The following is an 11,381-nucleotide window of genomic DNA, read 5'->3' on the forward strand; positions in this document are numbered from 1 at the left end:
AAAAAAAGGCGTTATCCCCCCTATTTCATTATTTCCAAAAAATTTTATCACCAATCGGTAGCAAATTGTTTGAAGATTTTTGCGAGTTAAGAAAAAATCGTCAATGCACTCCTATTATTGGGTAAATTAACAATTCCAATTTCAACTGAAAACCAGAGTTGATAACCAGAGTTTGTAACAGAGATGTCAGACACGATATGAATGTTTTTTTTTGCTCAAATGAAAGAGCGGGTCGAGAAATGGCATGCTAGGACCTCTAAAGACGGTTTTGAACCAGGAGAGACTCCTAGACCCCAATGTTCTATACATACTCCTAGACCCCATTGTCCTCCTAGACAATGATGTCACAACTCTGCTTTTCAATTGAAAACAGATATCATCTTTAGAGACATTTGTCATGTTTAGAGGCTCTAGCACGTCATTTCTCGACCCGCTCTTTCATTTGAGCCCAAAAAAACATTCATATCTTGTCTGACATCGCTGCTACAAACTCGGGTCTACAACTCGGGCTTTCAATTGAAAACCCGAGTTGAAGACCCGATCTCTAAAATTGGAGGCCCTGGACTATTTTTAGCATTTTAAGCGTTTTCGGGCAAACGAACAATGAAAAAAAATTTTTGTTTGCACTAATTGTTCATTTTCAGATCTATATAGTCGATCTTCAACGTATGAAAAATCTCACTCCAATAACCCTCGACTTTTAAAACTCATAGTAGTGACCCCGGAAAATTGGTCAGTGTTTGAATCACTCAGATCCATCACGTCCGCCAACAATTTCAAAAACTAGGGAAAAATGCGCATTCCGGCGCGGCCACCAGGCGGACGATCTAGTTCCTTCCCAGTTCCCACTCCGTCCGCCGCCGGCGCCACCACTCCTCAAATGACGTACTACGCATTTCTACAGTAATCACAGTCAGACCGCGTTTCTGACGACTCGCATCTTCGACAATTTTACGTATTCCGGAGACAAACAATAGTAAAAAAATCATAATAACAAACAAGTGAATTGAGAATTCGAGTGCATAGAGCGCGCGTCCACGTGAAATACGGACCATTACGAGAGTGTTTAGCATTTTTACTCATTTGATAAGGGTGTGGGCCCCATACGACGCTAGGAAACACTGGGTGAGTACATGTTTTACTCCAATATTTCGTAGAAATGAATTCCCCTTCCGCGAAATTCCATTGACGAAAATCGCCGGAAAATACGTGACGCTCTCCGCATACGAAGCAACTGCTCCTAAAAATTCAGGAGGAGTTATTTTACCGGCGAAAAGGGAAATGGGAAAATAATATTCTCGACATTTTAAAAAGTCGGCAAAACGTGCACTCGGCTTTTCCAAGTATTTTCACTCGACTCGTGGAGCGAAAAAATGCAGTATCGGAATTCGAGGAGGAGGGAATCCTTCACGTGGTGCGTGAAACGATAGGAACAATTCATCATTCGAGGGTACACCGACTTTTTGTTTTATTGTCAGATGCACGGGAAAATGTCAGAGTTCAGGGGGTATTAAATTCCGGGATGAGTTTCTCTCGGGGGAATTGCATTCGGATGCCCTTTAAATGTGGCAGGTTTAAATGTCTAGACTGGGGACATCAAACATTCATTGTTGAAGATGATCTGGGTCCATCAATTTTCACACGACAGCAATTGGCTTTTTTTGGGTGAATGTTTAGGTGAATTTTTTAGGGACTTTTTGACACAAATGGATTTTGACACTTTCTGTAGTATCCCAGATTGTTATTATGTGACAGGTTTAATTGTCTAGATTGTGGACGTGACAAATTCATTGTTGACAACGATCTCCATCCATCAATTTTCCCACGAAGTCAGTTGTTTTTTCTCATATGAATCTTCACATGAGATCAATTGTTTTCTCTTGTTTGAATCTTTAGGTGAATTATTAAAAATAAGAAGTGAATTTGACGTTTGGTGATTGGACGATGTGTTCTTGGTGTCGAGAAATGGCTCGAAATATTTTCTGTAGCTGAGGGAATTTCGACAGAAATCTATTTTGACATTTTCTCCTATAAACATTCGTCAATGAGATTATTTCATTTTCCGTATTATCCCAGGCTATAGTAGATTGTGGACACGAAAAATTAATTGTTGAGGATGTCCATCCATCAATTTTCACACGAAATCAATTGTTTTTTTTTGTATGAATGTTTAGGTGAATTAAAGCAAAGTAAAGATAACAAGTGGGTTTGACATTTGGCGATTGAGATGAAATGTCTTCGAATATTTTTTTTGGATGAGGGGATTTTCGACAGAAATTTTTTGACATTTTCTCCTACAAACACTTGTTATTGAGATCATTTCATGTTATCCTAGGCTATTCTTTTGGAGCAGGTTTAAATGTCTAGACAGAAATGTATTTTAACATTTTCTGCTACAAACACTCGTTAATGAGATTATTTCAGTAGTGAAGTGGTAAAACGGTTTACGTCGACTTATCTCCCAGTTGAGTTTTTGAGGAATATTTCCGAATCTAAGGGAGATAACTAAGTTTTCGCAATTACATTTGTTGTAGCTCTCAATCGGCTGTACAAAAAAGTTTGTAACAAAATTTTGCTATCTCCCTTAGACTTCGAAATATTCTATTAAAACTCTTATTAATTATGTACCTGCAAATGCAAAAGAAGTCATTTAATAATTCTTTCACGAGATATACAACGATCAAACAAACATGAGCTACAGCTAATGATGCCTCTGTTAATTTAATCCCCCACCGTCAATATTTGCGATTTTATCGAGAGCTTAGGAATGAGATAAATAACAAACTTCCGCTCTTCCAGTTATCCCTGGATATCTTTACGAGGAACAAAGGGGTGGAAGGGTAAACTTGGCACGATCGGAACGCCGGGGAAGTTTCGTATAAAAAATAATGAGTAATCCCCCCAGCGCACGAACTGTTTGCTCCAACAGTTTCATAGTTACAGAAGAAAAAACAAATTTCTTCGCTCCAACTTGCGACTCCAACTCCGCTGTTTACGTCTCGCGATTAAATGGAGCGGACCGGTCGCTTATATCGAACGAAATCCCAGATTTTCAGGGACTCGAACTGTTCTAAATTCACTTCTACCCCTGATATACTCAAATGTCAAGGATTGCTCCATAACATCAATTTCTTTATTCAAATAAAATGGCAAAGTTGGATATACCGAGAGAAACAATTCTGCCGAATAATTATGGTCCTCTGAAGAGATCTTTTGTCGTGGCAAATCAATTTACTTGTGGACAACAGAGGAATAAATTGATTTCTTATAAAATTCTGAATATGAATAAATTTGCTACGATTTCGAAGAAATCATTTTTTTTAGGAAAATTGATTGTTTATAAATTATTTATAGAAAATTCAAAATTAATAATTTAATTAATTAGTTTATCAATTGATAAAATGAATAATAAAAAAATCAGAATAAGAAATAACAAATTAATTAACAACTACTTTATTAATCAATTTATTGATTTATTTGATTTTAAATTATTTTATCAATCTTCCTCCAAAAGTAGACTTTCTATTTTTTTTAGATTTTTAATGTTTTTTAAAATTAGAGAAAGAAAATTATCAAAATTGAAAAAAAAAATTATAATTAGTTTTTTTAAATTTAAATAATAAAATCATTGTAAAATGTCCGGAAACAGGGTAAAATGGGGCTCAAATGAAAGCTCTGATTTTCGACTATAAAAGTCGCACATCACACTGCAGCATTTCACTGGAGAAAAAATAGCCAATGGGCTTGGATATCCAATCCAAGCACCACACAATCTTGTACAATCTTAAAATTATTTTGTCATTTATTCCAGAATAAATTATGCATCTGAAGAGGAATGCCTTGAGCATTCGAAACGTAGTGCAATTGAATTAGTAAATTTGCAATGAATCATTGCTGCTGACCTGAATATGGCCCAAATTAATGTAAACAATTTCAAAACAAATGGTCAAGAACAACAATTTCCTTTACTTGAAAATCCTTAACTACTCCTGTCCTCCATAATTTCCAGGCAAAAGATGAGATCGTTGCTATGTGCATATCTTCGTAAATATTGAACGGATTAAATTAATAATTGCATCAGTGCAAAGCGGATTGATGATTTATATAGTGTAACTAAGGACAGTTTTCATCTAAGTGGGCACATTTTTTATTAATTGATGGAAAATCAGTTGAGGGTAATGGAAGGGGAAGTTGTGTCGTGTATAGATACTCAGTAGCTCTCGTCATTCTGTCGAGAGGTTATGAGGCGCGACTTGGCCGATACGCTACCGCGTATCTCGATATAAGATCGTCAAAATCAACAATTAGAAAGTTTCCATTCGCAAGCAAAAAAATGACCGAAAATTCCGATTTAGTTTATGAAAAACTGGGGAAATTACTCGGAATAGTGAAACCCTTCGTCGCTGGGGATTATCTCCTCACTTTTCGCCATTTTTCGAAGTGAAAAAGCCTCGTGTGACTTTTTTTTCGGGTCGAGACTCAGAAAAAAAATTGAAATGGGAAACGTTTGAATCGCACGGGGTGAATGGCCCGTCTTTATCCAGTCCTATTGAGGCATTAAAGGTACCACTCTATGTTTTCGGAACCGGTTACACGAAATCCATGGGAAAATGGTTGAATACCGTGGGATCCTTTCGTCTGGGCTAAATCTCTATCCTCGTTTTGTTTTCCAGGAATTCCGGTGTTATCGTTGAATTTGGGGATTCTGATGGTTTTTTCTCATCTTTGGTGGCAAACTGTTTGATATTCCGCTCGAGTCTCGGTGTTTTTCTTTATTGTCCTATTGTTTTTCCAGTGGAATTCACTGCGGGGGTTACCCAACGCGATAATTGAGAATAGAACTGTGGGAATAATCGTTGGAGACAGCTGTTTCACGCGGGTACAAGTGTTTAATTAGGTTTTTCATTTATAGGAATTGGATAATTCAGATAAGATATACTTGCGATAAGGTGAATGTCATAATATCGTGGGTTTTGTCATAAAAATTTTAAGACAGTGGGAAGGATGACGTGATTATTCGTGAAAAATAAAAAAATCAAGTAAAATTTTCTTTGTCGTTGAGACATTTAATTTTTTTTTCTTGCGATAATTGGAAACAAGTGGGAAATTGCTCTTGTCTTCATATGGTAAAGTTATTTTTGCTAATAAATTAGCAATATGCTTCCGAATGGTAATTTTACACATCATTTTTTTCTGTGGTATATAATTCATTGTTTATTTCATGTTATTAAATTGAATGAGATTTATTTGAGGTTTATTTATTTATTTATTTTTTTACCGATTGTCTTTTTTGCGGTCTTATCGCAATTCTTCCGTTTTATTTTGAGGATATTTTCATGATTTTTTCATGACATCTGCCAGATTCAAATTTAAATTTTCACATTTTTTCCATTTTTTTCTAATTAACAAAACAAAATAAAAAAAAATAAAACAAAAAAATTATTATTAGAAATTGTTATTCCTAATTTTATGAGTCTATACGCACCCCCGTAGCGCAATTTGATGGTCAAATTTGAGTTTTTACCTTTTTTTCCATGTTAATTTCCTAATTACACAAACTCAGGAAAAATCTAATGAATAAAGGAAACATATCCCAGTGCAAGTGAGAACAAAGAAATGGGCAGCAACGACAATTAATTAATACCCGGGGTTTTCCTCGATGACAGGCATTCCCAGTGGATAATAGAGTTTCCACACCTTGAAACAGGAAAACACTCGCGACATTGTTTATCCTCTACGGATATGCAACGACTGAGTGAGACGCGCAGTGGTCGTTGTGTCAAAGACGGATGTAGATTGCTGGGATTAATTCCAATGAAAAAAGGGCCTGGGGTGAAATAAAAAGGAGTGAGCCCGGGTTTTTTACTCCAAAGAGAGGCAGCTGAGTAATTTCGTGAGCATGGAAAATAGCGGTTCAAAGACCCCTTTGATATTAAACGAAATTTATATTCATTATTTTTTTGAGGATGAAAAACGGATAGAATGTGCCCAGAGGGATCATGAATAATCGTCAATAAATCGAGAACACAGACTGGATTTTCCAGATTTTTTTTTTTTCATTAAGGGGAGACCGCGGCGAAAAAAAAAGTTACGATGAAAAAATTTATTTATCCGAAGCCGAAGTTCTCATTTGTTACTTTGAGTAATCGTGTTAGTAAAAAAAATGCGATTGACCACTTGATTACACGAACATGTGAACCTTTTATCGATTAAAATGAAAGTGATAGGGCTCATCCATCTCGGAGTGATTTTCACAAAAAATTATAGCCTCGATTTGAAAAATTCTCTGAAATTCTCGGTCTCCTCGTCATTATCTCCGTCATCACTGTCCTCCTCCCGCTGGGAGCTCTGGAGCCTCCCCGAAGGATTTCTCAGTAGGATGTATCATCTCAATTACGTCAGATTTCACAGTATCCCCTCGTATTCATCTCCCTCGTACCATTCTCACCGTTTCTCTCCCATTCTCCAAGTGCTTTTACGGTATGTGTCATTGAATTTGTCGAATGACCGTTTCCTCCGCACGACCCAGGCCACTTCAGCTCCTGATAGTGCACTATCGATTTTTACGTTTGTATATATGGCAACCATAAATGCTGGTAGCGAGTGTTTCGCAGTAAAGTGGAGCAAGAATGTCAAATGCTTGAAAACGGGGAATTTTCACCTGCAATATGAATCCTTTTTTTTGTCTATAAAAGATTCTGGAATTATAGGGCATGTGAGAACAATGAAACTGTGTCGAATGAATTTCCTAGAGTTGTGACATAAAGTGGAATTCAACGTTTGTGGAGCGAGTGGAAAGCAAAAGGATAAACGTGGAGAGACAAATAAATGAAGGGAGGAGTGTTCAATCGAAAATGGAGAATGAATAGTGGACGGAATGTTGCGAATTTCATGTCACGTGTGAACAGGCATTTTGTTGCCAAAGAATGTGCCACTCTCACTCGAAATATATCGATAACCATTGAGAAGTCCTCGAGACATGAAGCGCGAAAAATTGAGGGATTTTTATGACGAATAAAATGGGTTTTTACTCGTGTCTCTACGACTTACGATTCTCGAGATGTTATCGTTTGTTTAAGCAAGTGGCTTAAGCCCTTTAGTTTCTGAGAGAGCGCGTGCACCGTGGGGCGCTTCTATCCACAAACGTCCACATCCTGAGAACTACGATTCGTAGAGATGCGAGTTGAAAATCATTCCATTTATTATGAAATTCCCTACATTTGTCACACTGGATATCTCGATAACTTCTCAATAGTTTTCGAGATATTTCAATTGACATTGGGGCATTGTTGTGACAGCGACAGCACCTTTACTCGAGATTCTATCCGCAGTACATGGACACATGACTGTGGGCATCGTATTCCCTCCAAGCGCAGTGGTCGACCGCGCAACTTCCGTTGGGTTTGTTGTGACATGAGATTTTTCGGGGACTACTCTACCACAATATTTCGACAACGAGAGTTAAGATGTTTACGCGTGAAAAAAGACGATCCGATAATCCCCAGTCATTCCCGACATATTAATCACGGAGGAAAAAAATCGAAGGTAAATTCCCCCTGAAATTTAGTAATCGTGTAGCGTCTTTCAGAATTTCATTACCAAAAATTCAATTTATAAAGTTTAATTAGTCTTCAAGTAAAAAATTGAATAAATCTCTTACTTGAATTCTTCATGAAATGTTCAAGATAAAACAATTTCACCTGAAAAAAGGTAATTTTTTTCAATAAAACCACACACTTGCAGTCCCTACAATCTCCCAAGCATGAAAAAGCGATGAATCATCAGAATTTTTGTGAGGACTGAATAATTGATAGCCCCGAAGACGTTTGTGGGTATCATCCCAGATGATTCGCGTGTTTCCTCTGATGATAAGGGAAACCGCATGCGGAAAAAATTCACGTCCCGTCGGGATTAAACTGGAGTGCCTCCGGTTTATTTTTCAACGTCCGGTAATTCTTTCGGTTGAGCAGCTTTCTCGATTGAACCCGTAAAAGCGTTTGTATGTAATGCTCCCCGTATGGATCTGCATTCAATTCAATGGACGCCAAATTAATGGGTGGTTAATTAGTCCATTCGTCGTGTGGGAGAGAATTTTGATAATCTTCTTTTTGGCTTTCAGTGGATTAATTAATAACATCTATTGTGAAGGTCTGGGCCTCATTTCGTGGGAAATCTAATGGAAAACATTTTTTTTCCATTATCCTTTTCATTATGTGCTTTTCTCTGTCAAAATCGATATTTTTTTCAATTAATGGTTTGGAATTTCTGGAATTCAATGTCTGTTGATATTCTGGTAAAAGTGCGTACCCACACTGTTATCAATTTTTAATTAGTTCACACGGTAATTCAATTGATCTGTTGTTCATCTCATCAATATAATTCCGCGCTTAGAATATTGTCATCTCGTGTTTTCAGCACCAAATTAAAAATTAAAACTTCATTTGGAATATTGAGTCACAGTTTCTTTTTATTCATATCAGAAATTTTGTATTTGGATATTAATATTATTTGTTCAAAGTGAAAAAATAGATCATCATTTTCACTATATTGCATTCAGATTCTCCTATCCTTAACGTAAAAAATGTGAGATAATCTCATAATTCTAGCTATTAATTCTAATCAACTTTGTTCGAAGAAAACCTTAGTAAACGTAATATTAAGAAAGGAGAATTATTCTATTTTCCTCTGACCTAAATGATTTGGACAATTATGATTCGTTTATTCATGTTAACACCCTAATAATGAATGCTTCGATCACTAATTACTTCAATCGGCTCTTATTGCGCGATGCGCAGTAGACGGCTGGTGGCTCCAAAAGCCGAGACAGGAAAAGGCGAAAATAGCAGGGGAAGTAAATGAGGGAAAAGGTATGATCGCCATGTTTTTATAATGGGGACTCGGGTTCTCTCTCGGGGAGCGTGTACCCGATGCATTCGATTACATTTCACCAGCCACACTTGTGTCCAACTCACGTACTTCCGGTGAACAACCCTGACGACTTCCGCTGGGATCGTTCCGGTGACGCGGCTAACCCCAGGTGATCGACCCGATATCGTCGAAAGGAGAATGAACAATTCTTCTGGTGCTTCTTCAGCCTCAACCTTCACTTTTATGGATTCTTAATGAGACACTCGTCAGTTTGCGAACCCATGACTTCATCTTTTTCTCAAAGGAGTTGAAAAATTCTTAGCAAAAAATGTCCTCTTCTATTTTCTGTCTGAAAATAGAAGAGGAAATTATTTTTGCAGATGACAACATCCGACAATTTTAATTCCATCAAAATTCAAATGAAATTTCAGCTGAAGTGGACAATACATTTTTTCTTTTAAGAATTTAGTTTTCGGAATATTTTGCTTATTGCTGGGGCAAAACCGATTCTTTTTTTTTTGTTTTGCAAGAAATTTGCGGGGAAATTCAAGCAAAAAATTCAGTTTGTTAACATAAAGATGTTTTTTTTTTATAAAAAAATGTTTTTATTTGTTTTAATATAAAATTTTTATTTTTATTAAAAAAATTGGTTGTAAACGAAAAAAAAAGTATTTTAATTCTAGAATTTTTGTGGAAATTTCTTCAGAAATTTGAAACAAAGAGATTCCAAACAAACTTTTTTTAAATTTTGCATGAATTTCGTATGAGTTTACCGCATCCTGCAACAAGAATTTTTCATTTAAATTAATCGACTTTATTTCACTTGCAAAATTAATTATTCTTTAAATGCACTTTTTTCGTGCACGTGAATTTTGAAATGAAATGTAATAAAAATGGTACAAATTTCATTTTTATTTGTAGCATTTTTATTGAAATATGTGGTTTTTATATCTGCGATAATGATCTTCCCTCCTTTCACTCCTGAGGAAGAGTTTTTCTTGCAACAACTTTTTTTCCTCCCTTAGAATGCCTTTTTGCACTAAAAAAATAGTGAATATCTGCGGATTCGAGGGCTTTTCCCTCCCACGCAATCTCCTGAAATCTCCAGAATAATTGGGACATGAAAACTCCCTCGTCCTCGATGCCCCTCGCTCCCCGCATTCGTAATTAAATCACAGGAGTTAGTCGGCGAGTGATGGAAAAAAAAAATTCTGCATTGAAAATTTTTTGCAGTTTCTCCATCTGCTTCCTTTTTTCCACAAATGACAAATTGTAACCGACTGAACTTTTACATGTCTTTCGCTTTTTATGCCTCACCCTGTGTTGTACAACTGGAAATTACACTCTAGAGTAGATTCCGGCTCACTAGCCATTACCGTGGCTCTACTTTTTGTATTTTTTCGGGGAATTGGGACCTGAAAATTAAAATCCCCATGGGTCTTCGCTCGAGGCGTATCGTGACTCATCTGCATGGGGAGAGCGACAAAAATTCTCGTGTCGTGACTGAAATTCTCTAGGGGCTTTCTTTTGCACATAAATTCGCGCATATATTTTTTACATCTATTCTTTCTAATTAGCCAGTTCAATTTTTTGCGCTCCACAACTACTCAATTTCAGAGGTATTTAACCACCGATTTTTTCTCTGCGATTGATCTCTCGGGAGTGACGATTTTTCCTAGTTTTGTTGAAGCCAAATCGCTTTTTTTTCAGGTGAAATTTTTCCATCTTGAAAATTTTAAGGAGAATTCAAGCAAGAGACTTATTCAATTTTTTACTGGAGGATTTATTGAATTTTATGAATGGAATTTTTGGTAATGAAATTTTGAAAGACGCTACGCGATTACTAAATTTCAGGGGGAATTTACCTTCGATTTTTTCCTCCGTGATTAATATGTTGGGCATGACTGGGGATTATCGGATCGTCTTTTTTCACGTGTAAACATCTTAACTCTCGTTGTCGAAATATTGTGGTAGAGTAGTCCCCGAAAAATCTCATGTCACAACAAACCCAACGGAAGTTGCGCGATCGACCACTGCGCTTCGAGGGAATACGATGCCCACAGTCATGTGTACATGTACTGCGGATAGAGTCTCGAGTAAAGGTGCTGTCGCTGTCACAACAATGCCCCAATGTCAATTGAAATATCTCGAAAACTATTGAGAAGTTATCGAGATATCCAGTGTGACAAATGTAGGGAATTTCATAATAAATGGAATGATTTTCAACTCGCATCTCTACGAATCGTAGTTCTCAGGATGTGGACGTTTGTGGATAGGAGCGCCCCACGGTGCACGCGCTCTCTCAGAAACTAAAGGGCTTAAGCCACTTGCTTAAACAAACGATAACATCTCGAGAATCGTAAGTCGTAGAGACACGAGTAAAAACCCATTTTATTCGTCATAAAAATCCCTCAATTTTTCGCGCTTCGTGTCTCGAGGACTTCTCAATGGTCATCGATATATTTCGAGTGAGAGTGGCACATTCTTTGGCAACAAAATGCCTGTTCACACGT

At 36.9% G+C, this 11,381-nt stretch overlaps 1 protein-coding gene across 1 annotated transcript in view; it reads left to right on the plus strand.

The window, feature by feature from the left end:
- Positions 1-904: 904 nt before the first annotated feature.
- Positions 905-11,381, plus strand: part of LOC107043068 (beta-arrestin-1) — a 46,415-nt gene continuing 35,938 nt past the window's right edge. The window contains exon 1 of the mRNA XM_015264373.1: positions 905-1,125. The gene's annotated coding sequence lies outside the window, so the exon portion shown is untranslated. The remainder of the gene's footprint in view (positions 1,126-11,381) is intronic.

Source organism: Diachasma alloeum, unplaced genomic scaffold, assembly GCF_001412515.2.
Source record: "Diachasma alloeum isolate Michigan unplaced genomic scaffold, Dall2.0 Dall_scaffold_00547, whole genome shotgun sequence".
NCBI lineage: Eukaryota > Metazoa > Arthropoda > Insecta > Hymenoptera > Braconidae > Diachasma > Diachasma alloeum.